Source organism: Callospermophilus lateralis, chromosome 4, assembly GCF_048772815.1.
Source record: "Callospermophilus lateralis isolate mCalLat2 chromosome 4, mCalLat2.hap1, whole genome shotgun sequence".
NCBI lineage: Eukaryota > Metazoa > Chordata > Mammalia > Rodentia > Sciuridae > Callospermophilus > Callospermophilus lateralis.
Window position 1 is genome coordinate 5826350 of NC_135308.1, and position 21252 is coordinate 5847601.

Genomic DNA, 21252 nt, shown 5'->3' on the forward strand with positions numbered 1-21252 from the left:
GTATCTAGGGTGATAGTTTCTCCTTAAAGTGGTCTAGATTTTTAGTGAACAAATTCCTCTGAAGTCTGTCAAATTTCCTTAATTTAATTTGTAAAAATACAATGTAAAATAAAGAATTTATAGAATCAAATACAGAAATTACAGACATAATGGTGATATAAATTAGGTCATTAAAAAGTAAAAATTCAACTCTCTTAGAATGTTTCCTTTTTAAATATTTATGGGAAAGAATGATGCACCTATTAGATATCCCTGAAAATACCCCAAATTATTTTTTAATGGATAGAAACAAATTACATATATTTCCCAAGTACACAATTTAAAAGTTATATTATTGAGATAGGACATAAATACTTAGCAATAGACTCCCAAATCATACATAAAATATCAGATTTGAAATTTAAAATAGTATTTCAGTGAATAAAGATAACTGTGAGTTGAATATTAAAATGTTCTGGAAATTACTGAGTTGATCCAAGTATGAAATACCACAAAAAAGTGTGAAATAAAATAAATAAAGAGAAGGGAACTTACATACCACCTCTATCTTTGTTTCTTTTTCCTGTTAATTGATAGAATAATTGTATATATCTGCAGAGTACCACCTGATATTTCCACACCTCTGTTCACTGAATAAATCTACTTCCTCAGTGATACCTTGTAGTTGTGTGAGAACATCCAAAGTCCCTATTCTATCTATTTTGAAGTATACAAATCATTACTGGTATGGAGATGTGGGTGGAACCAGAGGGCATCTGTTTAGGTGAAATAATCTGTGCAAAAATGGCAAGAAAACCTGTCATATGAAAGCAAAGGCTCATCCCTCTACCAGCACTGCCCGGAGGCTGGTTCCATGAAGGGCCAGGAGGTGAGTCCACACATTGGTCTCTGTCACCATTGCCAACAGCAAGTCAAAATGGAATTGGCCACATGAGGGTGAAACTTCTCTTGCACAGAGAGGTTGGCATTGCACTTTCTAGATCCTGCTATAAAAAGGAAACAGTCTACAAAATAGAAATTGAATGGCCAGAACCTCAAACATTCCTAATCTACACATCAGAGATACTAAATAGTATAGACTCCCAGGCTTTGTGGGCCCTCTTCAAAATTTGTTTGCATGCACACATATGCGTGCACGTGCATACAAACACACGTTTAAATTGAACTGTTTCCAATTCATTAACATATAGATATGTTATTGATCATCATATGTGACCTCACAACTATGAGCTTTAACTCACAAACCTTCTATATCCTTGCCAACATTTGTTATATTTTTATTTTTTCCGTCTGGTTATCCTTGCATTCCTTGAAAACTAGTGATATCCAGCACCCTTTTCAAGTGTTCATTGGGCCTTTGTATTTTTTCTTTCTTTCTTTTTTAGGTAGGGGCTCTCTATGTTGCTTAGGGCCTGACCATATTGCAGAAGCTGGCTTTCAAATTGTGAAGTTCCTGCCTGGGGCTCTGGAGTCTCTGGGATTATAGGCTTGCCCTTGGGCACCTAGCTAGAGTGTTAAGGAAATTGTTAAGGAAATGAGTTCTTCTGTTTCTGCCTCAATGTCCTACTCTTCAGTGGGTTTCCTATTCATTGAATAGCTACCAGTGAGCCTTCATTTTATTTTATTTTTGAGGCTCATAATGCTTTGGTTGTCAGAGTGATTGGGGGTTGTGTCACTTTGGACAAAAAGGATGTCCCAGCCCCTGGGTAGGATGTGACCTGATATTGAATGACTAGTTTTTCCAAATTATATCCAAAGGTGGAATTACAGCCTAAGAAGGATCTGACACCCAAGGCTTCATCTTCAAGGTTCTCTCCTGTCTCATGAGGCTCACTGTGGCTCTCAGTCACCATCATTGTCCTCACCCTGCTCTCTAGTCCATGACTATGGCTTGGAAATGAGGTCTCCTGGAACTCTGATATTAAAAATCTAGAAATATTCCAAAATTTTGTAGTTGAGATAATTACATTAGGAGAGATGGATATGACCTGATCAGTGAATTGATTGACCAATAATTTGAATGGGCTACTGGAGGGAAACTGCTGGAAATTGGGCCAGAGCTTGAGGAAATAGTCCCCTAATGCCCTTAAGGAATAAGCACCTCATCCCTGGCTCCTCACTCTCTCTGCTCCTGGTTGCCATTAGCAGAGTATCTTTTCTCTCTCATGCCCTTGTGCCAGGATGTTCTGCCTCACCTTAGGCCTAAAGCATTGCAGTCAGGTGGCCATGGACTGAAACTCTAAAACTGAGTCCAAAACAAAATGCTTGTTCTATAAGTTGTTCTTGTCATATATTTTATTCACAGCCACAAAAACTGGCAATGAGGGGGGTAGTTTTTTCATGCAATTAGAGGCACTGTGAGCTAATCAAATAAAGGGAAGGCACCTGAGAGAACCTGAAAAGCTGAGTGGTGTAACATGAATCTATTACTTGTGTTAGGAGATTTTCAGACAGCACCAAACTCTGAACAGGTCTCCTTCAGGCACAGAAGAAGCAACTGTGGGCCTGGGATACAGTGCAGTGGTATAGTGCTTGTCTAGCCAGCCCAAAGAATCAAACACTGCAACAAACACAAACACACCCAAATCTGCAAATTCTCACAGAATATAAGGAGACATATGAGAGGAACAAAACTCAGGGTGTCAAAATTCAGGTCCACAGCCCTACAGCCCCAAGGAACTGCACCCTCCCCAAAGACTGAGAGAGAGATAATCAACAGGCCCCACGGAGACCATGATGCAGCCAGCACCTGCATGAGGTCCCGTGACAGGCTTCCAGAGGATCCACCCTGCTCTGACTTGGACTTCTGACCTATTAATCTGTGACTTAATGAATTTTATTGGTGTTGCCACTAAGTTTCTGGCAATGTGTTGCACATAACTAGAAAAGAAGCACAGAAAATTTCCACTTCTCCCTCTAACAGCTCACAACATAAATTGAACATCCAAACAAGATTTAAATGATGCACTGAAAGAGATGGAGAACAGGCTGAGAAAGAGAATCATGTGAAACAAATTTCATCTGTAACTTCTAAATCCAGTTGATTCTGAGGTTGGTGAAAACCAGGAAAAAAGAAAAAAAAAACTACCAAATATATCTCCTTGGTGGTATAATCAAGACTTTCTACATATTACACAAATGCCAGCACCAATTAATATTGGTTTTCTTGTTCAAAGAACATGTGGGAAATTATCATTAAATGCAACAAATTGCAAACCAAACTTTGTTTCATTATGTCTCTCACGTTAAAATTGTGTTTTTTTCTGTTTTAATTGTTGTTGATCTGAGTAATAGGAGTACAACTGTCACTTAATAATGTAAATTCAATCATTCAACTTGCTTCACCTTTCCAAATACCAGATTAAATGGAGAGATGAGAGAACATTAAAATTGAATGTGAAGTCCTTGAAAATGCAAATTTTTTTTCAAAATTGTTTAATTCGGAAAAGTTCCCCCAGTGGACACAAGGGAACCAATGTGAATGAAGCTCAAGAAGTTCCTGAGGAATACAAGGGGGTGGGGTATGGTCTGAACGTACACAGGATTGAGGAAACCCTGTCTAGGACCTGGATAGTGTCAATATGACTTTCTGTCAAACACTCTGGTTGGTTGAAAGCTGAGAGTTGAAATTGTAGGTTACTACATTCTTTTCTTGACAGGGTTTAAAATAAGCATATGTCATTTAAGAAAGATCACTTATTATGACCTTTTAAATCAAACATCATTCATATGGTTTATTTTACAGGGACTTGTGTATGTCAAGAGAGGATTCAAATTACTTCAACTTTTTCATACTGATTAAAGGGTGTTCTTCAATTATGGGGTGCTCAGATTTAGATTTCACAAGTACAATTGAACATTTCTTCACATTTTTTTTTCATGGCTTTATTGAGGTAAAATTGAAGTGCAATAAAATGCACATAATGGAAGCATGCAATTTGATAATTTTGACATGTATGTAACTAATACAATCTTATATTTTAAATTTTAAGCATTTCCATTTTCTTTTAAAAAAGTTAAAATCATGCAAATTGTTTAGTGCATAATTGATTATATTAGAAATCAATCACCTTAAGATCTATAGAATCCCATCTCCACACTTCAGGTCCTTCAACACAAAATGGAACACCTATACATACCTCACAGTTCAAGGAAGAAGGCACAAGAGAAGGAAATAAACAGTTCTTTGAAAGAAGTGATAATAAAAGCTTCAAATACTAGAATTTCTGGCATAAAAGAGCACTCAGATGAACATTTATAACTTAACATATTTCTAAGAAAGAAGCTAGGTTAAGAATCAAATAATTTTCAAATTTGGAAGTAGGAAAAAATATGAGTAGGAGCAAAAATATGTGAACTACAGAGAAAAAAATTAGTTATTAGATCTTGTAAGAGCAGGTTAGAATATATGCTACAGAAACTCAAGTTTGTCTCCATCATGGGTTCCTATATGCAGAACATTGGCAGTACATCCCAGACAGCTGACATTCCTACGATTGATTTCTTGTACATTTTCTTGTGCAGTCTAAGGTAGTAAGATTGACTGAAGCCTTTCCCACATAGATGCCACTCCTGAGGTTTCTCTCCATTGAGCTGGCTCGATTTTTCTAAGGTTAGGGTCTTAAAGAGAGGCAACATTTCTACACAGGCAACATTCCAATGGCCACTGTCCAAGGCAAGTCATGTTTCATTTTTCCATACTAGGGTGATGGCCAAGGAGTATGCCACACAGGTGGCATGCATGTTATTTTTCTCCAGTGTGTGTTCTCTCATGAACTCTGAGACCAGATGATCGACTGAAGGCTTTCCCACACACAGGGCATTTGTATGGTTTCTCTCCAGTATGTATTTTCTCATGGAGTCTCAGGCCAGAGCATGTACTGAAAGCTTTTGCACATAGGTGACATTTGTATTGTTTGTCTCCAATGTGTGTTTACTCATGTTGTCTAAGGCCAGATGATAGACTGAAGGCTTTCCCACATACACCACATACATATGGTTTCTCACCAGTGTGGATTCTCTGATGTGGTTTAAGGTAGCAAGATTGACTGAAGGATTTCCCACACAGGTGGCATTGATAGGGTTTCTCTCCAGTGTGTGTTCTCTGATGAAGTTTAAGGTAGCATTTTTGACTAAAGGATTTCTCACATAATTGACATTGATATGGTTTCTCTCCAGTGTGGATCCTAGCATGCATTCTAAGGTAGCATGATTGACCAAAGGATTTCCCACACAATTGACATTGGTATGGTTTCTCTCCCATGTGGGTTATCTGATGACGATGAAGGTGAACTGATTTGCTGAAGGCTTTCCCACACAGATGGCACTTGTATGGTTTCTCTCCAGTGTGGATCCTTGCATGTATTCTAAGGTAGCATGATTGACCAAAGGATTTCCCACACAATTGACATTGGTATGGTTTCTCTCCTGTGTGGGTTATCTGATGACGACGAAGGTGAGCTGATTTGCTGAAGTCTTTCCCACACACATGGCATTTGTATGGTTTCTCTCCTGTGTGGATTTTATCATGCATTTGAAGGTTGCATAATTTACAAAAAGCTTTCCCACACCGATGACATCTATATAGTTTCTCTCCAGTATGGACTTTCTCATGCATTTTAAGGTTGTAAGACTTCCTGAAGGCTTTCCCACACAGGTGGCATTCATTTTGTTTATCACCTGTTTGCGTTCTCTCATGTTGTCTATGCTTAGAGCAGTAACTGAAAACTTTCTCAGAAAAATTATATTCACAATTCTTTTCCCCTGTTCTAGTTTCATTGAGTCTGCTTAGATCAGAGGTTTCATTAAAGGATTTGCTGCATAGATGACATTCATATTGTGTCTCTCCAGGGTCATTCTTGTTGCATTTTCTAGGTTGTAAACAGTTCCTATGTCCTTTCAAATATTCTTGCCCTTCACATGAGAAACAATCATTTTTCTTGTTTTCACCAAGATACAAATTGTCAGCAAGGGATCGTGCACAGTGTTTGTTGTCCCAGTGGTTCCTTGCTTTTCTCCATTCCAAGGAATCCTCTTTAAAATGAGATTCCTGTTTTGGAAAGAAGATGAACATTTCTTAACAATGTCTCCATATACTTAATTTTTCTACATAAGAATCTTAGAACAATCCATTGCAATATGAAAATGAAAATCTTCTTACTTTTAATTTTGTGAACATTGTAGATAATTCCCAGGTGAGCCAAGTATTTTCCATTTACTAATATTTTATTTAAAAGGGCTCTGATTAACTTTATGGTCTTCAATATTTCAAATAGCTACATGAGAAATGCTTGTACATTTGGAATCTTTTTAATTTCTCCCAGAATACAAGCTATACAGATGTTTTGACACAGAAGTTGTGTATTCCCAACATAATGACAGCCGTTAAATTGTACTCGGTCACTCATTTATTCCACAGACAGGTTTTTAACTTACATAATTAGTGTTCCCATTCTTGAAACTTACCATTGACCTGTTGATGGGTGTAGCCTTTCTTTTCAAAACTGCTCTGCATATCATTTCATGTTTTTGATATTCATTTTCCATCCCTAGAAGAGTTGGAAATACAAATTGGTAGCATGAAATTCAGAGACACAAAGTTGAAGGTCAACTATCTCATGAGAACGTCTTTTTTCATCATTGACTCTTTCATGGAGGATATGGCTTAGATAAAAAAAATATATATCTTGGAAAAATAGAACACTGGGAATTATGAAAAACATCATCATAGAATTATTGTTAAAAAAGTAATGGAGAAAAAAATTTAAAGGAGAAAATCTGAAAAAGAGACATGAAAATTGACCTAAAAAACACACTAACAGGTTTTCCCCTTAATGAAAATATAAATATAGAGGAAACATTTTGAATTTAGATTTAAAGAAGCTACGTCGTACATGAGAAATTTTGTCCCATGGTACCCTACTATATTTTAGACAACCACATTAATTTCACAGCTATGTCAGTTAATATTTCCAAGCTCAATCACTGGCTGGGCAACCATCTCTGTAGAATCACAAATGTCTCTGTTTCTTACCTGCACTCTGCCTTGGGAGAAATCCTGTCCCTTCTCCCATCCACAGGATTTTTCCTTCCTCCAGATACAAAGTCACATCTGATTTGCAGAACAGATACCCTATGCATGGTAAAAAAAAAAGTAATTGTATTTTAGCATTTCTACCAAGAAATGTGCATTAGTGACAAGGCCAAGAAGATGAGTTAACAACAATAGAGAACCAAGGCACTGGGAGAAAGTATTTAGCAGAGAAAATTTTGAAGTTCACTCACTGCAGTAGAATAAAAGATAGAAATCTTCCATACCAGGGACACTGAAGGACACCCATGCTCAGGATGACATTCAAAGAATGCCAAATCAGCAGTTCTTTCAGGCACTTCATCTCTCCACTAAATATTACTTTTCAATGGAATCCAAATAATCACACAAAAATGTTCAGAATTCTCTTGTTTTGGTATTCAATCCTCCAGCACCATGACAATATAATTATTTATAAATATTAGGTCTATGTATAATTTAACTTTAATGGATACATAACATTATGGTGTGGACTATATTGTAGTGTGGTGTAAAATAAGTTTTGATTAAAGTAATCAATAAGAGCAGCTTTCTTGCATGTAATTATAAGTTCTATGAGAAAGTCAGGACAGAGATTGGAATTGAATAGAGAGGCTATTCCTGATACTGTTATTGAAGAAATAGGTATACCCTCATATCTTTCATATATATAATTAATGGACTTACCAACTGATACCAGATGATTAATGATTTCCAGCATCACTGATCAGTGTAGCATTTTCTGAGATGGGTCCAGCATGGCCCACTCTTCTTGGGTGAAACTTATGCTTACGTCTTCAATGGTCACAAATTCCTAGAACGGTATTGACAAGCTAGTTTAGAAAGAGCAAGGAGATCAATTTCACAAAAGAGGGTTCAGAGGACAGCATGAGGCAGAGGGAAAACTAGGTGTGCAAGAGATCAAACTGTTAAAGCACCAGCCTATTCATTTTCAGCTTCCAACATTCTTACTTTCAGAAACCCAGAAAGTACATACATTGAATTCATAGAATTTATAGTAAAGGAATGTGGAATGATAGAGAATCATGAAATATGAGAAAAAAAATTTAAGAACTGGTAAGGATAACTTTCAATCAGGCTATTATAAAATTTTCACTTGAATCTTTTCAACTAAAATTTAAATCCCCATTTATTTAAATAACTTTCCAGAATTATCACCAGGCCAACCTTAACATTAATTTGTCATCTTGAAAATTGGTTATGTATAAAATAATCATTTTCACAAAGAGGTATCTAATATCTCTCATCAGTAAAATATTTAGTAATGTGAGTGTTTAAACAGCCAATGAATTTCTTTATATCTTCAAAACATATTTAAACTATAACCCTATAACCAAAACAATGCAGTCATTCTTGAACCAATCTTCAGAATTTTTGAGAACTGAGCAAACTACATGTAACTTGGTGTCAGTAGGAAGAGTCACTCTTCTCAATGTGACCAAGGAGGTCAGAATAAGGTTAAGGACAGACATTTGAGCAGCACAAGGCAAAGTCTCTGAGACTTGGACTCTGAGGCAGAATCCCAGCAACCATCCCTTACTACAACTCTCATCCTCAATTCTCTCTTGAGCTCCAAAGACTACTTTTCAATATCTCTCTGATATCTTGATCTCATTTCTCTATTTCTTTATTAGTTTTCATGTATCCAGTTCTTCAAAAAATTTTCTCCATCTACTATGTGATTTACTAGTATATTTTAATGACAAACATCAATTAAGTTAACATACCTTGGTGTAAACAACTTCCATTATGAAATATGAAGGAATATTTTATTAGTAAGTTGTAACAACATTGGGAAAAAAAATAATCTTGATTAATTTAGGTTTTTTGGGGGGAGGATTATCAAAAGTTGAAATTTGGGCTGGGGATGTGGCTCAAGCGGTAGCACGCTGACCTGGCATGCGTGTGGCCGGGGTTCGATCCTCAGCACCACATACAAAGATGTTGTGTCCAGCGATAACTAAAAAAGAAATCTTAAAATTCTCTCTCTCTTTCTTTTAAAAAAAAAGTTGAAATTTATTACATAAAACTCTAAGTTTAAAATTGCAAAGAAGAAATGATTTCTTATGCCTTCTCTAGCCTAGGTTGTTTATTTTTTCTTAGTATTACTTGAGTGCCTGTGGCATTGGGTCAACAGAATTCAGCTTCTGGAATATCTGCCTCCATGTTGGGCTATGAGGTTCTACTCCTCACTCATTTCCCTCACCTGAATTCACCACAATTCAAACATCATTGCAATAAGTAGAATCATTAATCAGTAATTATTTCAAATGAAGTCATAGGCAGAATGTGAGATTCAATATGTCCCATTCCTTCTGGAAGTACACAGCCAGGAATGGTACCATGGTATAGTGGTGCCCTAACAGGAAGGACATCAGCTGCCTGCTGATGAGTTTCTGACCCATGATGACAGCTGCAGAGTTGTGGGGTACAGGACTAACTACTGCTTGCACTGAAGACTTGGCATCTCTGTCAATAGGGGGAAAATTTCAATAGAAAAGCCATTCACTGCTCACCCACCGATGGATTGTTAGCCATGGTTTTGATTTCTGCAATCTTGCTCTTCAGTCACACACAGTCCAAACAATTTGCAGAAAATACTGTGGATGAAGAAGAAAAATCATGATATTCAATACATTTAAAAGACATCCTGACTCCTCTCTTATGAAATCCTAGACATTTTTTTGTCTAAAATGCAGTGCTAACACTGGGAAAATTCAGATTGCCCAAGAGTTTTAGGTCCAGTACTCTTCATATTCCAAGGTCAAAATTCACAAAAATGTGAACATTATCGCTAACAAAAATGAAGGAATTAAACCTCCATATATGCATTTCCATATATATGGAGAACCTTGATTTTCACATGTAAATTGCCCGATAAAGGGTCCAGAGTTATAAAATGCTCTTAGATTTTGAAGAAGCATCACTTTTTAACCAACATGCAGACTTTGGTTTCCACTTCTAGGGAAACATTGTGGAATTTCTCAGATTTCACTGATTTTGCTCTATTTGTTAGCAGTGGTTCTCTAAGTTAAATTGTGTCCCCTTGGAGTCTCACTCCCTGCCACCCCTCCCTCACCCATGAGGTAGATGTATTCTTCCTGGATTTAGGAGCAGTCAAGTCAGGATCTCTATTATGAAAGCCTGAATCAACTCAAGTTGATTTCCATTTTGAGGAATCAATGGCACCATCCTGCCAATCCAGCCCTTATAGTTCCATTTATCCAAATCAGCTTAAGTACTGGGTCCTAGTGGGAGTGTCAGGGCTGGTCACATTAATTAATATTAAGGATGTTCAGAAATGATGCTCATAGATGATGACTGGGATCAGGATGAAATCTATTTGATTAGTCTGGTCATTTGCTAATGTGCTAGTTGAAACCTTTGAAATCCTGTTCAATATCCATCCATCATCAGCTGTGATATCTGTTTTTAATTATAGATCCATACATATGAGACAGATATTTATAAATTGTAGTGTATCCATCAACATATCATAAATTTTGTGGAGGAATTATGATTTTTACTAGTATCCATCAACATATCATAAATTTTGTGGAGGAATAACAATTTTTATTATGAAGACTAAAATTCACTCACATGATTGTGCCTCCACTGAAAAAATAGAACAATCCAGGTGCAGTGATGCACACCTGAAAGACCAGCCACCCAGGAGGCTGAGGCAGGAAGACCAAAGTTCAATGCCATCCTCAGAAACAGCCAAGTTCTAAACTACTAATTGAGATTCTGTCTCAAAATACAGTAAAAAAAAAAAAATCACAAAATAGGCTGGGATGGGATGGGACTCACGGGTTAAGCATTCCTGTGCTCAATCCCTGCTCTCCAAATATGAAAAATAAAAAGAAAAAATAGAGTGCTGGGAATGTAGCTACATGACATGATTTCCCTGAGTTCTATCCCAATGAAAAACAAAGAAACAAAACAAAGAAACACAAAACAAAACAAAAAAGCACCAATAATTTACTAAATATGATTACAATTTTTACAATATTGGGTTATTATCATAAGCCTGTTGATTACAGAGCAATTCATAATTTAAAAATTACCTAAACAGAGATTCACATGGTCTTTATTAGATGAAGAATTTATCCAACTGGAAAATACGACAGCAACAATTTTCCTTTTTTTTCCCTTTTAGCTGAGCGCAATGTCTTTGAACACACCAACACAACCTCTAAGCTGACCTGCGATAGTGCCTCTGCTTTTAAAGAGCACAAGCCCTACCTGTCAGGGCACGGTCTTCCTTCTCATCTACCAAGCTCACTCTCCTTTCCCAGACCCTACCATTCAGGATCCTCCAGTGCACTGAACCCACCTCCCAAACTCCATTCTCTTTTTCTTATCACTGCTCAACTTGTTATGTTCTTACTCACTTCAACACACATTCATCAAGCTCATCTGGTGTTTGCTACCTGATTTCCCACTTTTGACCTCCAGCCCCTGTAGCAGGGGAATGCTTGTATGTGTCTTTTCTTCAACTGCATCTGAGAACCCTTGACTGTGGTGTCCATCCATGACTAAACTCAGAATCACCACTCCTGTTGGCTTTCAAAGTATTTAGAATCTGACATATTTTTCTAAATAAGCCATAATTTTATGATCCACAAAATTTTTCTTCTCAAAATTGTTGAAAATCACCTTCTAATTTCATCCATATTTTCAAAAGATTAGTATGCCTGCTGCTAAGAATATTGTGTTAGTTCACCAAGTTTGAATAGGCTTTCATAAGAGTTTCATATCTTTCATAACAGTAAGACAGAGACAGGGTGGCTTTAAAACAAACTGATTTTCTCATGATTCTGGAGGCTAGGAGTGTCAGATCAACATGTCTGCAGGGCCTGTTTCTTCTGAGACCTCTGTTCCGGCCTTGTACAGGCTGGCCATCTTGTGTCTCTAAATGGTCTTCCTGCTCCCAACCCTTCCCCAAACTCCTTCTGTTGTGAGGGTACTGATCATATTGCAATGTAGTCCACACAATTATCTTGATTGAATTTTCCTCTTTTAACATCATATGTCCAAATACAGTTAACTTTCAGAGATCAACAACCTAGCTATAGAGCATTTTTGAAGAAACTAACAATTGGTTTAGTGATTCTAAATTAGTCATTCATGTGGGCAAAATAACACTAATCTACATGCCATGTGATGTCAGCAAGGGTATTGGTACAACTTGTCCTCTCCCTCCAGGTCCCTTAGGAAGACATCAGGGAGGAGTCTCTCTGTATCCTCACTATCAAGGTAGGGTTCGAGGCATTTCTCACCACTCAGATGCAGGCTTGGTAATTCCCAGTCCTCCCAGGATGTTTCAACATGCATTTGCTTCCTGTTTGCAGAAGAATTAAGTAATTGTACTGTGGTGACACAGGCATACCCATGTTTATGGCAGCACAATTTACAATAGCTAAACTATGGAACCAGCCTTGGTGTCCATCAACAGATGAATGCACAAAGAAAATGTGGTATCTTTACACAGGGGGGTTTTAGTTAGAAAAAAAAAGAAAGATGTCATTTGCAGGAAAATGGATGGAACTAGACACCAGTAGGTTAAGGGAAATAAGTCAAACTCAGGAAGTTAAATGTCCTGTGTTTTCTCTCATAGGCAGAAGCTAGAGAGGAAAATAAGAGTGGGTGTGGATGTCCTAAGAATGACAGGAGATCACTAGAGGAAAGGAGCAAGGGGTGGGAGGGAGACAGCAGGGGTCTAAGAAAATGCTGGGGAGTCATATTGGCCACTTTATGTTGTATATTGTGTGCATGTACAAATATGAAGCAACAAATCCCATCATCACGTACAAATATAATGCAACTCTAAAAAATGTAGAGAAAACTAAAAAGAAGTCAGGACAGGTCACAATAGCAAGAAACCAAAAAGAAAACTTCAATCACCAGAGACAAAATATAAACCCAAAGGCATGCCTTGAGTGGTTTACAAAACTCAGCTACACCCTACCTGCCCTCAGTCACCACCCAGTTAATCCCTTTAAGGCTTTGTATCACTGATTAGGTGAAAGTCATCATAAGCCAATCTCTCACCTCTAACTTTCATGCATTGTCTCTCATGCAAGCCTTCTGAACCTCATACCTAAACCATGACCCCCTATTCTCATAATTCTCAGTGTTTGAGATGGGATAAATCCTCTACTCAATGCAGGGGATATGCCTCTTCTCCATGCCAGACATAGTGAGTGGTTCTTCCCTAGTGCCTTTTATATTCTAGCAATGCAGGGATCAAAGCAGAGACCAAATCTATAGTACATGAGAACAGCTTTAAACACACAGTAAGCGAGAAATCAATATGAACCCATGTCAATGATATAAATAGAAAATCCAACTTCATAAAATTGGATTACAACAAAAACCCAGCTTTGCAAGATTTTTATAGTCTAGTTCATCCATAAGAATGCAGCTAATAAAAAAAGAAACATCTACCACTTGAATCAGAAGAGTCTTTTCATATTTGGTATTTGGTACCTGGGATTGAACCCAACAGACTCTTACTGCAGAGCCACAAACCTAGTAATTTTTGTAGTTTTCTTTTGAGTCAGAGTCTCACTAAGTTGCTGAAGGCACTGGTACATTACTGAGAATTCTTTTTTTTTTTTTTTTTTTGCAATCCTCCTTTCTCAACATTGCAAATGACAAGGATTACAGATATATGAAATCATTTCCATTTCAATGATGAGTCATTTAAATTTATAACCTTATAACCACTAGTTATTGGTTGTTCATAGTAAGTAGCAAGATACAAAATCATGGAAGAGGAAATTAAGATTATAACCTGGATTCAAGACAAATGGAAATGGTTTCTAATAATCAGATTAAGAATGGAGAAGTCCCTGTTGAAACAATACAATTTAGAGCCCATACATGCTGCTGTGATGGCACAAATTCCAAGAGAGAGAGGGTTTATCTCACTGTGAGCAAGGAGGCTCCCATCCCATTGTCTGGAGAACTCACCAGGAAATAAGAGTTGGAGGGAAAGACAGCCAGTAGGGTTCCTCAGGTGAGCAGGGACTTGCTCTTCTCCCAGGCTCTGGACTCTTCAGTGTCCCTTCTCTGAGAACAGGCAACCTCTGCTTGACTTCCTTTTTTATATGGATAATCAGTTACTAAATCTAATCAAGGCCACATTCCAGGGACACACCCTGGCTTCACAGACTCTGATCCTATCCTGTATTCAGATGGGACACACCCTCTCAGGCTGATTGGATTTCCCAGACTACATTAAATCTGTTTCTCCACACATGGTTTGAGATCAATGAGGGAAGGCCACTCCTGAGGGGGAATTTGCAAGATAACTTGGGTCTTCATTCACTTATAAATAGCTCTGGGTCCTTCCTGTGCATGGGAAGCATTCTAATGATAGGAATCTGGCCAGAAATCTGGCAGATAAGTGTCCCATGGGCAAAAGGCACAATTGCCTGGCAGAATAGTGGATTTTAAAACATAATGAAAGATGAATTAAAATTTTTCAAGAAGGAAATTTTTTAACAAAAAAAAAAAATTGTTACTGTGATGGAGAGGGCCATGTTAGGGCATGGGCTAAATTGTATTTCCAAGAACATATTGATAATTTGTTGCAAGGGTCTTCTGAAAATGGCCAGTAGAGGAACTTAGTGCACAGCCACTGCTGTCCAAGGCTGAATGGGAAGCACAGTTCTGCAGAGATTGAGAAACTACTGTTGATAGACCCAACCTGATCTTTTCTTAAAATTAGGCATCTCACCACAAAGCAATGAAAAGATAATTTCGGCTTTACTATAAATTACTGTAAATTCTGAACCTGCTTGGAATGCCTGCCCCTGCCTTGAACTCACCCATGCCTGGCTCTCTGACCAGATAGCAGCCCTCTCTGAAACTATAGTGACACCTCATAAATATTGGCCTTCCCTGGCCAGACAACGACCCTCTCTGAGGCTCTAATGGTCCCCATAAATTCTGATGTTGGGGCCAGCAAAAAATGTAAACTACCATTAGTGTGATGCTTGTCAGAGTTCTGTTATCTGTAACCCCCCTTTGTGTAACTTTCTGGGCTATAAAGCTGGGCTGCAGGAAAGCTGGGGTGCTGTCTTGTTCCCGCCATTTTGGGAGGGAGAGGCACCTGGCTGGTTGAAATAATAAGCTTGCTTTAATTTGATTTTAATTGGAGTCAGTGGTCTTTTCTTGCATCCTGGTCTAACACTGTGATTCCATTTTTGAAACCCAGCTTCTACCTGAAGGCCTGTCCAAAGGGAGGGGGTGGTAACCCTTGTCCTTGGAAAAACCAACAGAGCACTCCTAGGCACCTAACCACTCTGCTGAGTTGTTTGTCTGCTAATAACAGGAGAGATCTGTGATGCCAGGTGTCCCTGACTCAGTTAGGCTAGGTGAGATAGCAACCCCCTAGCAACCACCAATCAGCAGGAGACAGGGAAAATACCTGGGATGCCAGATATCCCCTCAGTATCAGTGGTTGATAACATGTTAGGAAACCATGTAGTTTAGCATGTACACCCCTGAAGGCTTAAACCAATCAGTTCAAATGTATCCACCTCTTGAACTCACCAATCACCCCTGCCCAACTTCTTCCCTCCAGTGAATGTGCTAATCAATGCTCAGAGTTTTTGTTTGATATTCCCTTGGTGTGAAATGGTTTTGTGAGTGATGTTGTGACACATAGAGTATCCCCTAAAAACCTATAAAATCTCACTGAACAAAGGACCAGGACTCACTCTTCAGGACCCCTGTGTCACAAATGGTTGTGAGTCCAGGCTCAAGCTTGCAATAAGGACTCTTGTATGATTAAATTGGATTCAGCTCCTGGAGATCTATTGGGGTCCCATGAGTCTGGCATTACCTATTGGGGTCCCATGAATCTGACATTATAAGATGAGATGAGGTAGAAAGAACAGGGAAGTTCGGGAGAGTATCTCCCAGGGTTAGAGGTCAGAGGAGGAGCAGATTGTCAGTTTTGAGAATAAAAGGTGAATGTATAAAATGAGCAGACTGTGGCAGCAAAGTGAATGCATAAAATGAGCAGACTGTGGGGACAAGTAGTGGCAAGGGTAAAAGGTGAAGAGGAAGCAGGCTGTGTTGTCCAGCAATTTCACAGTCTGAGCCAAAAAACCATTCTGATACTGAGAAGGAATCAGTATGGGAGAGAAATTGGCTTTTCCCAGCAATGTAGAGAATGTGGGAGTCTTGCCAGTTTACAGACCCTCTGTGTCCACTCGCTGCCCAAGAAATGAGAAATCCCTGCAGTTTTCTTTTGGTTTTTGTTTTGTTTGTTTTTTCTTTTATTATTCTTTTTCTTGGTGAAGCCAGAATTAGACTGGCAGTCAGCATAGATAGGCAAATCAAATCAGGTCAGATGAAGAGGCCAATTTTGAGTGAGTCTGGAAGTTGGACACTGTCCCCTGAGGGATCAAAATGTTAATTCCTTTAGGGAGCTTTCTCCACACTCAGGGAGAACCTACCCCAGCTCCAACCTGTTGCTAAGGTGACCTGTCCCAGGAATTGCCCCTCCCTATAGTGAGCTATAAGGTTGTTAATGAATTTGCCCTGAGCTGCTCCACCCTGCCCTTTGCCCTTCAGCCCATCTTTTTCCCACCTTTTGACCATCCTGCTGAGCATTTCCTAGGCCTAGTCCTGTAAGCAGGAGGAGAAAGAGAAGAAGAGGGCAGGAGAACAAAGGAAGTCTAGGTCATATAAAAAGGGCAGAACACCTCACTTCTTGGGATACCAGGATAGCAGCTATGGCGCCCTTCTCCCTCACAGGAGAAGTCTGTTACCCATTTTTTATATAAACCCTGCTTTATATGCTTGCCTCAGCATGCTTCTCTAATGCAACACTTCAACATGTGAGGGAGCAGAACTTGTAATGAGGTATCATTGGGATTGCTTTTGTTTGTGTACCCAAGATGAAGTGGCCATGGGTCCTGTATTTTCACTGACTTCCTTGCCCAAGTCTTAAGTCCACCTGGACACAGGTGTTGGGAATGTGCTAAAGTTTTAGCAGGAGTTTTGGGCAGTGACAGAAAGTTTGGCTTCTAGACTGTAGGTCTGCAGAGTGGAGACAACCAAAAGGGGACTTCCATTTCAAAGAGGGGATCTGAACTCTCAGATAGGGACAAAGCCACGGGGACATAGAAGTGTGTATAGTTGGGGTGTGGAAAGGTGTTACCTTCGGCATTCTAGCTCAGTATGCCCCAGTTCCCCATGCCCAGAGGTGTCTGGAGGCAATTTCCAGACTCCTCCCCCAGCACATGGAAAGCACCTGAGTCTTGCAAACTACTTTGACTCACAAGCTGTCCAGGAGAGGGGACTGGCCAGCATCTGCAGCCAGAGCCACACTTCCAATACAGACAGAAAAAGAGAGCCACTCTGAGGACTTATTCTGCTCTGAACAGGAAAATTTCTTCCAACACTCATTAGCAGGCAAGAAGCAGGCAGAGCTGAGCAGACAGACTCCTGACAAGTTTGTCCAGTTTGGGTCAAAGTTGAGATGCAAAAATGAGTAGAATAATTTCATGTCAAAAACACTTTCATACCCAGGGATATTAAATCCAAATCTATGGAAACCTCCCCATTTTAAAATCCTCAGCAAGGACAAAACCCAGATCCCTTTGTGATTGTTTTTGCACTACTTCTGTACTCTCAAGTGTCCTGTAAGATCTCCCCACACTTGTTCTTTCAAAGATCTATTAAATGGCAAACTTTTCAATTACCTGGAATTTTCTTCAGTAGTTTTTCCTCTCTCCTCCATCCCTTTCATTACTCTTTCATTCTTCTTCCTCTTATTTTTTCTGTGGTCTTCCTTCCCTTTCTCACTTGTTTCCTTTGTATTTTCTTTTTCATCCCCTTCCAATACATTGAATAGTGTTCATAGTTTGACTAATGCTTAAGGCTTCAGCTACTGTTGAACCACAACACAAAGAAAAGACAACTGACTCCAATTTTACATCAAATTAAAGAAAGCTTATATTGCGTACACAAGAGAGCTGGCCAGTGACTATCTCACCCCAAAAGCCAGTCAGAGAACAGCAACAACTCACAGGAAAGAAAAGGTTTTTATAGCACAAAAAGTTACAAAGGGAGTGTTGTGGTAACTTACAGCTAACAGGTATCTGGCAATTGTAATACAAAGGCTGATGTTAATTATCAGGTTAATGATCTACATGGCTTAACATTTCAAGGTAGAGAGTAAATTGAGATTGTAACATCAGAATTATGAGGTACTGCTCAGGTTTTAGGGAGGGTTGTTATCTGGTCAAGAGAGCCAGGCATGGGTGAGTTCAGAGCATGGGCAGGAATTCCAAACAAGTTTGTACAACAGAGGGTCAGGCCAAATAGAAATCTTACTATTTTATAGTAAAACAGAAACTAACTTTTCATAACTTTGTGACGAGATGACTCCCAACCTTAAAATGGAATTAGGCTGGGTTCATCACTATTGTATTTTATTTCTTTCTTACTTTTCTCATATTGAACATGGTTTTCGAGATCAATAGTAAATTTTCTACACATGTTAATGAAATGTTATCATATGTTACATGGATGGCTAAAAGTGAGCTCTACTCTCCTCTCTAATTGGAACTGGAGGTTGAACTTCCATTTCTGATTACATTAGAGGACCCTCACACAACAGAAGCAACAGAGTCCATGGCAGCATGTGCTCCAACAACTTAGAGCATATAAAAACCTGAAGAGACAAGCCAGCAGGAGGCCTCCATAGGTTACAACCACAGTAAGAGGGCCCTCAGAATTGCATTAACCAGTGACACACAATAGAATATAGGAGAGAGCCTTTACAAATTAATTGACATCATATAAAGTGCAATTGTATTTTCTAATATGGCATGAATTGCATTAAGTAGACACTGTAAATTAATTTTCCTTTTAAATCATTTTTCCATTTTGTTTTGTGACTCCATTCTGTAAAACAACCATGCCAAGTAGAAGGGTTATGATGGGGGCAAGATGTTCTTTTGGTTTTGCTATAGAAACCTTTAAGAACATGGAAATACCTAATAGGGCATTGTTTCTCTAACTAGGGCAACAGGGCTCTGTTTCTGTAAGTGGGGTGATTGGGTAACTGTGATTAGTTAGGCTTCCCACTACTTGACTGCACTCTCCCACTTCTGTTACCTTGGTGGTTTGCATTGGCTGGACTCCTGAACATCCCTTTTGTGGTTTTCAGGCTTATAAGGAGTGCCCTTGTACTCAATAGAGGCTTGATTTGATTATATGTGAGTGGTCCGGAAGTCCATTTATGAAACCCCAGGACAAAGCTTTACTATAACACCGGATCACCACTGTAGTCAAGCACTTCTTCATATTTAAACTAACTGAATTTGTTTTACATTTAAGTTTCTTTTCTTTGCTCCATCTGTCATTTCACTTTGTAGTATTAATGAGAACTTTGTGCTGGACTCTGCCCCCAGCACCCAAGCAGGGCAATGTGCCTTCGAGTAATCAGGAAGACATCTGTCCTGGACCATGTGTTTCCAAGACAGCAATCTGTCAATAACACCAACATGAGAACACTCTGCCCTGCTGTCTTCCACCCAAACCCTGAAATTGCTTTCTACTCACCTCCTGAGCCAAAAAAAAAAAAAAAAAAAAAGAGAGGGAGAGTGACTGGCACTGGCACCTGCCAGGCAAATTTAATGCACTCTGGGCAGAACCCTGTCCTCTGTGTGAAGACAGCAGTCCAAAAGCCAGAGGGGTCTCCCTTAAAGTTGCCAAGGCTGCCTCCAAAAGGCATGGCATGGGCCAAGCACTCAAACCTAGGTACCGCCATGTGTCCTGATGTGACCAAACTGCCCTGTCTGGAGCCTGCAGCATGTAGAGAGAGACCAAGACCCAGAATCAGCATCAGGGCTCCAGGTGAAAGTCAAGCCCATGGATCCATAAAAAAAAAAAATAGAAAAGAACCCCACCTTACTTAGCTGCAGCCCCTTCAAAACTCCCCAGGGGGCATTTTCTCCCCATCACACTGTGCTCTATCCTGTCAGTCCCAGCACTTTCTACTCAGTATCTTCTCCATAAAACTTAGGAGCTCACACTGTCTCCGTTGCCCAGAGAGAAGTAGGTTATTGGGTTGAAGAAGTAATTCAATGTCCGGGGCTCTGAGCACTACCACTTTCAGGACTGGGCTGTGATTTGTGGCAATGATGAAGGGGAATTTTCAGATACAATTTCCATTCACTGTCAGTTAATCACAGGGAAAAATCCAGAGTGAATCTAAGTTGACCAGGTGAGCCTGACACTTTTATCCTCCTGATTCACAAAGGGGAATTACAGGCAGTTTTCAACCCTAAGAAGGTCTCTCGCTGACATTAAAGAAGCAACCTTGGGTTGGTTGTGAGATGCAGTGGTGCACTGCAAAACCGGCAAGCCTGAGGCCCTGACTTCCCTCTCCTGAAATGGAAGAAAAACATTATAAAGGGGACCTCATAGAATAGAAAGGGACAGGGACATGTAGGAGGAAACTGAAGTCAGAGTATGGAAACTGAGGACCCAGCCCCCCAGGAATGGAACCCTTCCAACAGTCTGTGGGATATGTGAGGACCAGCAGGCTCTCCTGAGATCACAGCCCCAGACAACACCTGCTGGAGGGCCCTGAGAGGTTTGCAGAGGACCCAGCCTGGCTGGACCTGGAATCCTGACTTATAAATCAGTGACTTAATTGTTTTGAACCATTTAGTTTGTCCCAATATATTAGACATATTTGGAGTAAAATGTGTAGATACATTTTCTCCTTCTCCCTCTTTCACTACTGCATGAATCCTACCTCCAAATAATGGCTGAACTATGTACATGCAGCAGACAGAAACCTAACTGCAAAAAGGAAATGATGTTGAATAAGCAGCATCCGTATTTTTGGAGTCCACTTGAAAGTGAGGCTGGTGAAATGCAGAGAGAAACAGACAGAGGACCCCCAATCAGTCTTTCCTTATTGGAGGTGACATAATGTGTGCTGGATCTCAGTACAAAATTATAATTGGGACACTTGTTCAAGGAGCATCATAAGAGTGGTAGTTAATGATAAGAAATTGTGACTCTTCATCAGTTTTGTTATACCGATATGAGACCCTCAAATACCTCTCAGACTACACATTGCCATTCCAATGAAGCCTTTATTGCTGGCCATCAGTGGA

General features: G+C 39.4%; 1 pseudogene; it reads right to left on the reverse strand.

Moving 5' to 3' along the window:
- Window positions 1–4744: 4744 nt before the first annotated feature.
- On the reverse strand, window positions 4745–6514 carry LOC143397390 (uncharacterized; annotated as a pseudogene).
- Window positions 6515–21252: the final 14738 nt, after the last annotated feature.